At 38.8% G+C, this 8211-nt stretch overlaps 1 pseudogene; it reads right to left on the bottom strand.

The window, feature by feature from the left end:
- Positions 1-3590: 3590 nt before the first annotated feature.
- Positions 3591-5316, bottom strand: LOC137763648 (protein enabled homolog pseudogene; annotated as a pseudogene).
- Positions 5317-8211: the final 2895 nt, after the last annotated feature.

Genomic DNA, 8211 nt, shown 5'->3' on the forward strand with positions numbered 1-8211 from the left:
CTGGGGCCCGTGCTCCGTAATGAAGAGTGGCCCCCACTCACCGCAACTGGAGAAAGGCCCACGTGCAGCAACAAGGACCCAACGCAGTCAAAAGTAAATAAATAAAATAAATAAATTTATTTTTTAAAAAAATGCTAAAAACTCAGGACCAACTCTTGTGCAACTCCGTCCTAAGTGTCCTTATTCTAACACCCAGATAACAGAGGCCACTTTTTAGGGACTACTTGCTACTCAGTAGTACATATACCAGGATGATTACACAGTAAAGATGTAACATGGAACTAAGTAAGAAAGCTGAAAATTAAACAAGACCTAATAAATATAAGGGTTACATACGGAGATCAAGGACTTAGAGCTGAGCATATTCCTATATTTTAATTCCTCTGATACTCTAGAAATTGTTCATTAAATAGTCTTAATAGGATAATAAAACTTGTATAATGGCATCTGACTTCTTTCCCAAGACTTCTAGAGATTTAAAAGTGAAATTTGTCAGTCCTAATCTAGCTAAATTATTTTCGAGTTCTAGTTACTCCTATAGTTCTCATTTGCAAATTAGGGACTATAGTATCTCCTTCATAGGGTTGTTGGAAAACTTTAGTGAGATAACTTATGTAGATTGTTTAACACAGTGTGCAGTACATGATAAGCACTAAATAAATGGTTTTGTTTTTGTTATTTTTTTATATATACTGCAATTTTATTTCAATCGCACAAACGAAGTTAGTATGTAGGAAATTTAAATGAAACAGTACGGTAAAAATAACAGAGAACCAAAAATTCTAATAAGGAAGTACACCTAAAGCATGAGAATTCAACATTCATTAGTGTTTCGTCTTCAGTTTTGATTGACACTTGATGCTTGCAAATTTTGAGGCAAACTTTGAGATCATGATGACTATTCTGAAGAGATTTCAGCACCAGCACTAAGATTTGTACATTCAATTGGTTTGCAGTTGACTTGTTAGCCATTTACATAGTGTATAGTACAGATTTGTCACAGGTCAGATCACAGTGTTGAAGGAAATAAGTACCTTCCTGTAATTAGAAAGGATCCCCTAAACTGCACTCAGTTTAAGACATCCAATGTACAAGAGCACGAAACCATCATAATATTGTGGCTCCAAGGAATATAGTTTCGATAAGGAAAATAACCTAAGCTTCTGTTTCCCATTTTAATTACTGAAATCTCTAACAATGACAAAACTGTCACATAGGACAGTAAATGTATACAGTAATTCAATCAAACTTCTTGGAAAGAACACATTTAGCAATCTGGGATAATGCAGAACGACAGGAAATAAAACGTGACTCAACACTGGTTCTTTTTGTCATTTTACACAGACATCATGTTAATATTAGACCAAGGCACAAAACGTTTAGTGCATAAACCAGTTTCTTTTTTAAGATCTAGCATTTTTACCGTAGTCTTTTACCTTACTTTGGACCACTTGTACCCAGTACTCTATCCTACTATAGACTGTTTAACTTAATCAACAAAATCAAAAGTGATTTCTGACCAGATTTATGGGGGACATAAACATTTGTATCATCAAAGTGTTTGCCTAACCAAAAGTACAATAATAAAGATGAAAATGCCTCCTATTTCTTTTAGAAAGTAGTACTTCATAAGCTTGCCTGCATCTTTAATGTCTTCACTATTGGATGACAATGAATAGTTGATAGAAAAAAAGAACTGTATACTTGAATTATGATAGCTCATCCATCACAGATCTAAAAATGAAGTTTCTACAGAAACAGGAACTATTTTAACAAGGGAAGAAAATTCCCTCATTCAAACCTCTTTAAAGTGGTAATGGCTGCAAACTTGCAGCACTTAGAATTCTAACTATGCTATCAACAAGTTCTGTCTTATGAACTTAGATTAAGAAATCTAGAAAGCAGATGAAAGTGGATTATTTCTTCAAAATTTTAGTAAAACTACTGATAATCGAAGGTTTCAAAACAAATATGGCACATAACAACTCAAGCATAAATCAAGATGGAGAGCCTGGAGAATTTTGATTTCCTAAAATTTCAAAAAATTCTATCATCTCAACGTACAGGATTTCTCCCCTATTTTAATCTTAGAAGTTTCAAAGAAAAGGGAATGGATAACATACACACAAGTGAGTGCCTGCACAAACACTCACGCATGCACACACACACGGTGGTAAGTAGAGTATCTAGTTCCGTCTTCCCACCACCTAAGTCTCACTTTATTAAAAGAAAATTATGTGGGACCCCCCTTGTTGTTTTCCCTTTATCTAATGACTTCTGTGACCTTAATTGCTGCCATCATTGTTACTTTTCTAGTATTTCAACATAACAAGATTCAAAAGCAGCTTTGTAGTCAGGAACGTGTACCTGAACACCTGTATAACTGCAGGGCGCCTAGGTAATAACAACTGCCAAATTCAGGGATGGAACTTTTGAGTTCCACAGTAAGATGTAATTCATGTGAAGCTCAGAATCATGTTTCAGACCACTGAACTTACTCAAGTTAAAATACAAATAGCTGAAGACATGTAAAAGATTAAGTACTTGGTGCTGTTAACATATTTACCAATAAAAGTCACAAAATATTCCTCATTATTATTCATGCAGGTAACTGAGAATGAAGATAGTGCAGAAATTAACTTTGAATAAAAAATTATTCCTTCCCTTCCTCCCGCTCCCCTATACTCTACAAAATGTTTTCCCTGGGACTAGGCCTTGAAAAGGCCACTACATATTAGTTTGACATGCATTACCATCTGCAATTTAAAAAGCTAATTTTGTGGTGGTTGTAATTACATTATGAAAATGTCCACATGCATAAATCTAAAAAAGGTTGAAAACCTACGTAAATCTACAATATGCTGTTTTACATTTGACCACTGATTTGTGTTATGTAGGAGTCACAGATTTGGTAAAGCATTGTAACAATTTAGGAAGGCATCTAAATCTTCAAATTCTGGACAAATTTTATGTTTGAATCTACAAAATTTCATGAAAGCTAAACTCGAGAGACTTCCTATCATTCTAAAATTCCTCACTCTGAACAAATCATTTTTAGGACACTTTCTTATAAATATCACCCTTTGAAAGCACATACAATTCCATTTGTTCCACATTTTATGATCTTAACCTACATAGGGCTGAACTCAATTATTCATGGAATATCAAATATGATAGGAAGACAAACCTGAGAGAAACATTTACAATACAATAGCATAACTTGCTAAATTCCTCATCACCATTCTCTGAAAAAAACTTCTCAAGCCTTTCTCCTCTTTATTTGGGCAATGGATTGTGGAAAATGTGCGATTTTCTCTTGACATGAAAATATTTCAATGCACGGTGATCTTGCCTGACGGATTCAGTATTTTCTGCATAACTGATACAGGAACTCCTATACGACTCTCTTCCATCCTGTTGTAAAGGTCAGAAAAAAGCAGCAAACTGGGAGGGAAACAGCTTATCACCAGGGCAGTAATGCCTGAAGTCTTTCAAAGTATGCTGGTTTTTCCCTCCTTCCGACTGTTTGTCTCCGTTTTCTTCTTACAGCTCACAAAATGTAAGGGTTTTGTTGTTGTTAACACCGTTGTTCTTTGTAGGTTTTTTTTTTCCTTTCTCCAGATTAAAGTCCTATCTCTCCTTAGTTTGATTCTCTATGCAGTATTTGACTTGCTCAGTTCCTGCCTGATTGCATCAATGAGCTCTGCTTTCAGCTTAGTTAATTCTTTTCTCATTTCATCTAAAATGTCCTGCTTCAGTCTGTCAGAGTCCAGTCCCTCCATCTGGACTCCGTTGGCACTGGGCTGTGACAAGGGCACAGATTTTGGTTTGTGTAATGAATCATAGGACCTGTTGTCAAAAACAACCTGATTTTACCTTGGAGAATCCCATCTGGAAATAACAGGTGACTTGCTGCCACTCATTGTATTTGTTCTTTCCCAAGGTTTTCTTGTCGGTTCAGGTGTACTTGTTGAAGAGGTCTTAGAAGTTACAGGCTCTGAATCTTCATTTTTGTCCTCTTTTTGTTCTGTTTCTATTGTTGATCCCTTTTTTAGCAATTCTTCTCCTCCTGGCCAGCAGGGCACTCATTTCTTCCATTAAACCACTACCCTCTAATGGAAGGGGTCCATTTCCACCACCCGTATCTGTTTTAGATGAGGCCGAATTCACACCAGTGGTATTCCCTCTGCTTGGGAAGGAGGCATCCTCCATCCGTGACACTTTCCTAAGTTTAGCTCCAGCAATTGCAGCTGCAAGTCCAGTTAAAGGGCGATTGTCTTCAGACATGGATCCCCAAAAAAATCCAGATGCAGGGAGGGGAGGAGCAGGAGGTGGGGGTGGGGGAGGAGGGGGTACCTGATTAGGAAGAGGTAGTGGAGGAGGCGGAGGCAGGGGCCCTGAGGATGGAAGTGGAGGGGGTGGAGGGGGCCCTGGGGAAGGAGGGAGCGTGGCTGATGCCTGGGCAGGACCTGGTGGGAGTGGAGGAGGGGGTGCAGGTGCAGGTGGTCCCAAGACAATGCCCTGTTGGGTTGGAGTCTCGGCCGGCTGAGAGGCTGCCTGCGAGCCTGGCTCAGAAGCAGGGGAGTCTCCCAGCACAGAGTTTAGAGGAGCCTCCACAGAGGCAGGGGCAGCGGCATTTGCCATTCTTCGCTCTCGCTCCCATTCCAGCTGCTCCCTTTCTAGCTGCTCTTGCCGCTCTCTTTCTGGTCTTTCCCGGTCCAGTCTCTCCAGCCTCTCCCGCTCTTGTCTCTCCCGCTCCAGATGATCCTGACATTCCCTTTCTTGTCCCTCTCTCTCCAGCTGCTCCTGTTCTAGTCGCTCCCTCTCCAGCCTTTCCCTTTATAACCTCTCCCTCTCCAATCTCTCCCTTTCCATCCTTTCTCTCTCCAGCCTTTCCCACTCCATCTCCTTTTGTCGTTGCTGTTCTTGTAGTTGCCTTCTTTGAATTTCCAATTCTTCTTGTGATGGGCCATTCTGAACTTGGGCAGGTAGTTGTGAATTTTGTCTAGGCAATATTGGCCCTGTTTCCTGTGAATTCAACACTTCTAAGGCATGCGCCATGGCACCTGTGAAGACACTGGCATCTTCTTTGCTGCCAAAGTTGAGACCATACACCTGTCTAGCAACCCTTTAGGAATGGCACAATTTATCACGACCTGATGGTCCTGAATCTTCCCACCCACCACTCTGAATGTGTTGTTGCCTGTATGATGATATATATGAACTCTGCTGAACCTGATTGAACCACCAGCTGGCACCCACTTTTTATTGGCATCATCGTAAACCATCACAGCAGCTCTTGCCTGACAGATACTCTGTTCACGTCTCATTGTGCTTTCTTCTTTATGCCTTTAGATGTAGAAGATCTTTGTAGGTTCCAGTCTTTTTTATCGATGGTTGTTCAGATGTTAGTTGTGATTTTGGTGTGTTCATGAGAGGAAGTAAGCTCAAGGTCCTTCCACTCCACCATCTTGAAAAACTCCTCCTGTTTTTGTTATTATTAATGCTAAAACAGCTATCATTTTTGAGCATCTGTGTTGGGCTAGATGCTACAAGTCAGTTATGTTATGGTTTGTATGGTAACTTAACTTACTCACTTAGCACCAAACCAAAGCTAAAACGTCATTGAAATGTTTTGTTTCTGAAGACTGCTTCTGATTTCAGTTTGGGACCCACACTGGAACCTGAGGCAGTGGTAAACAAGCTGATAGATGGGATCCTGACTGAGCAGAAAATGATCTTTATTCCATCTTCTATAAAATTTTTAACAGTGGTGGAAAGGTAAGCCACAGTGATGTTTGTCAGCATTATAAATAAAGGTTATCTATTACATGTTTTTACTCAGATTTAAAACCAGGCATTTGATAAAAGTACAATTAAATGTAATTAAATTAATAAAAATAATAGGCTTAAAGAATCCATCCTTTTTTAAAAAATTTATTTATTATTTATTTATTGTTTATTTTTGGCTGTGTTGGGTCTTCGTTTCTGTGCGAGGGCTTTCTCTAGTTGCGGCAAGCGGGGGCCACTCTTCATAGCGATGTGCGGGCCTCTCACTATCGCAGCCTCTCTTGTTGCGGAGCACAGGCTCCAGACACGCAGGCTCAGTAGTTGTGGCTCACGGGCCTAGTTGCTCCACGGCATGTGGGATCTCCCCAGACCAGGGCTCGAACCCGTGTCCCCTTCATTGGCAGGCAGATTCTCAACGACTGCACCACCAGGGAAGCCCTAGAATCCATCCATTTTTAAAACCACATTTGTTAATCATTCAAGCAAGATTGGTATAGCAGTTGGGTAAAGGAACTGAATAATTTCCATATTTTTTAAAAGTTTTTTGTGTTTTTTTTTTTGAAGAAAGAAATTTGTATAATTCTGGAAGTCCTGTCTTATAAATGAATGCATATGAAGGAGGATAGTTTTTAAGCATTATTACATAATGGAATTATGGGACAATGATTTTGGAGGAGACCATAGTCGGGTTTTAGATATTCATTTAAATATACAACAGATAATCACTGAGCTCTTACTTTGTGCAAAATTATACTGAAGCATAGGAATTGCTAAATAATCTTTTATAATTTTGGAGACCCTTGAGCCTTGCTACTTCATATGTGGTCCATGGACCAGCAGCGTCAGCATCACCTGGGAGTTTGTTGGAAATGCAGAGCCTCCTGATCTCTTGAATCAGAATTTGTATGTTAATATGACCCACAGGTGACTGACTGTATGCATATTCAAATTTGAGAAACATTTCTTGGGAGCAGTAGCTCTCAACTTTGGTGCCCATTAGAATTCACCTGGGATTTTAAAAAATGCTAACGCCTGATACCTGCTCCCAAGATCCTGATCTAAATGGTCTGATCTAAACGGTCTGTAGCCTGGTCTCTGAGGAATACAACCTTCTAGGTGATTCTAATGTACAGCCAAGATTGGAAGCTGTTGGTTTAAAGACTGTCTCATCATAGCACATTACCCCATTACTTTTCTGGGAAGGCTGTGTGGCAGTGAGTCTGGTCAGGGGAAAGCGAAGAGGTGCCTTTGGTCAGGAAAAGGAAAAAAAAAGCCTCCTCCTGCCTGTCTCTAAAGTCAGGCTTCCCCGACATGGATCACTTGGGAAGTCAATTTAAAAAATAGAAAAATCTCACCTCTAGAGATTTTAATATAGGATGTTTGAATTGGGATCCAGGAATCTCTATTTTAACAAGCAACTGTCACAGGCATTTGGTTCAAAGATCATACTTTGAGAACTACTAACCTAGAGCCTTAAAAAAAAATTCAAGAGATTAAAAGCATTAAGTGGCTTGTGTCAGGCTTTTTAGCCCCTTCTTCTAGGAACTATGGTTGAAACTACCTTAAAGGTTTAGGTAGTAAAGCTCAAGGATCTTTTTGGTGAATAAGTGAATTAAAACCTGTGAAGTGTTTCACATTTGACTTGTCACATTATGTGAGCCCTCGGTGATCAGAGTCCTTTAGAAGGTAACTCTCTGAGGGAAGGAACTTTGCCTGGTTTTCATCACTATATCCTCGCACTTTGAAGAGTTCATGGACACATAGGAGGCACCAAAATGTTTGTTAATTAAATAAAGATTACCTAGACCTTAACATAGAGACTCACAGTTTGTGTTCTGGAGTTAGATGAAGTTGTGTTTTTGTGACTTGCTCGCTACATGAACATGGATGAGTTATCTAACTTCTTTGAAGCTCAGTTTCTTCATGGAGACAACAACAAGTCTTTATAGGGCTGTGAGGAATAAACAAAATAATACATTTAAAATATTCAGTATACTATATTATATAAGTAATATAATATATACTATATATAGTATATATGTTGTATATACTATAAAATATTATAGTATACTATAAGTAATAAATGTTATACACTACTATCATTGTAATCATCACTATTATTAATATTGCCCTGATTCTCCTCTGACTATGAATGTTTGGTGCTCAATTTCCAAACCTTATTTTAATGCCATCTAAGCAGATGTCTGTACATAGTTACACTGACTTACTTATATATTCTGTTTAGTTTCTCTCAGACTCATTGGAACGTGACAAGTTCCTCAAAATTCTTAAGTATAGGGTGGGGAGAAAAAAATTAAACCTACAGTGTGTCCATCACCATTTAAGGCATTTATGTTAACACATTGATTCTTCACAACAACACTCTGGGGTATGTGTTAACTCTTTCGTTTACATGTAAGG

Source organism: Eschrichtius robustus, chromosome 4, assembly GCF_028021215.1.
Source record: "Eschrichtius robustus isolate mEscRob2 chromosome 4, mEscRob2.pri, whole genome shotgun sequence".
In the NCBI taxonomy this organism is placed as follows: domain Eukaryota; kingdom Metazoa; phylum Chordata; class Mammalia; order Artiodactyla; family Eschrichtiidae; genus Eschrichtius; species Eschrichtius robustus.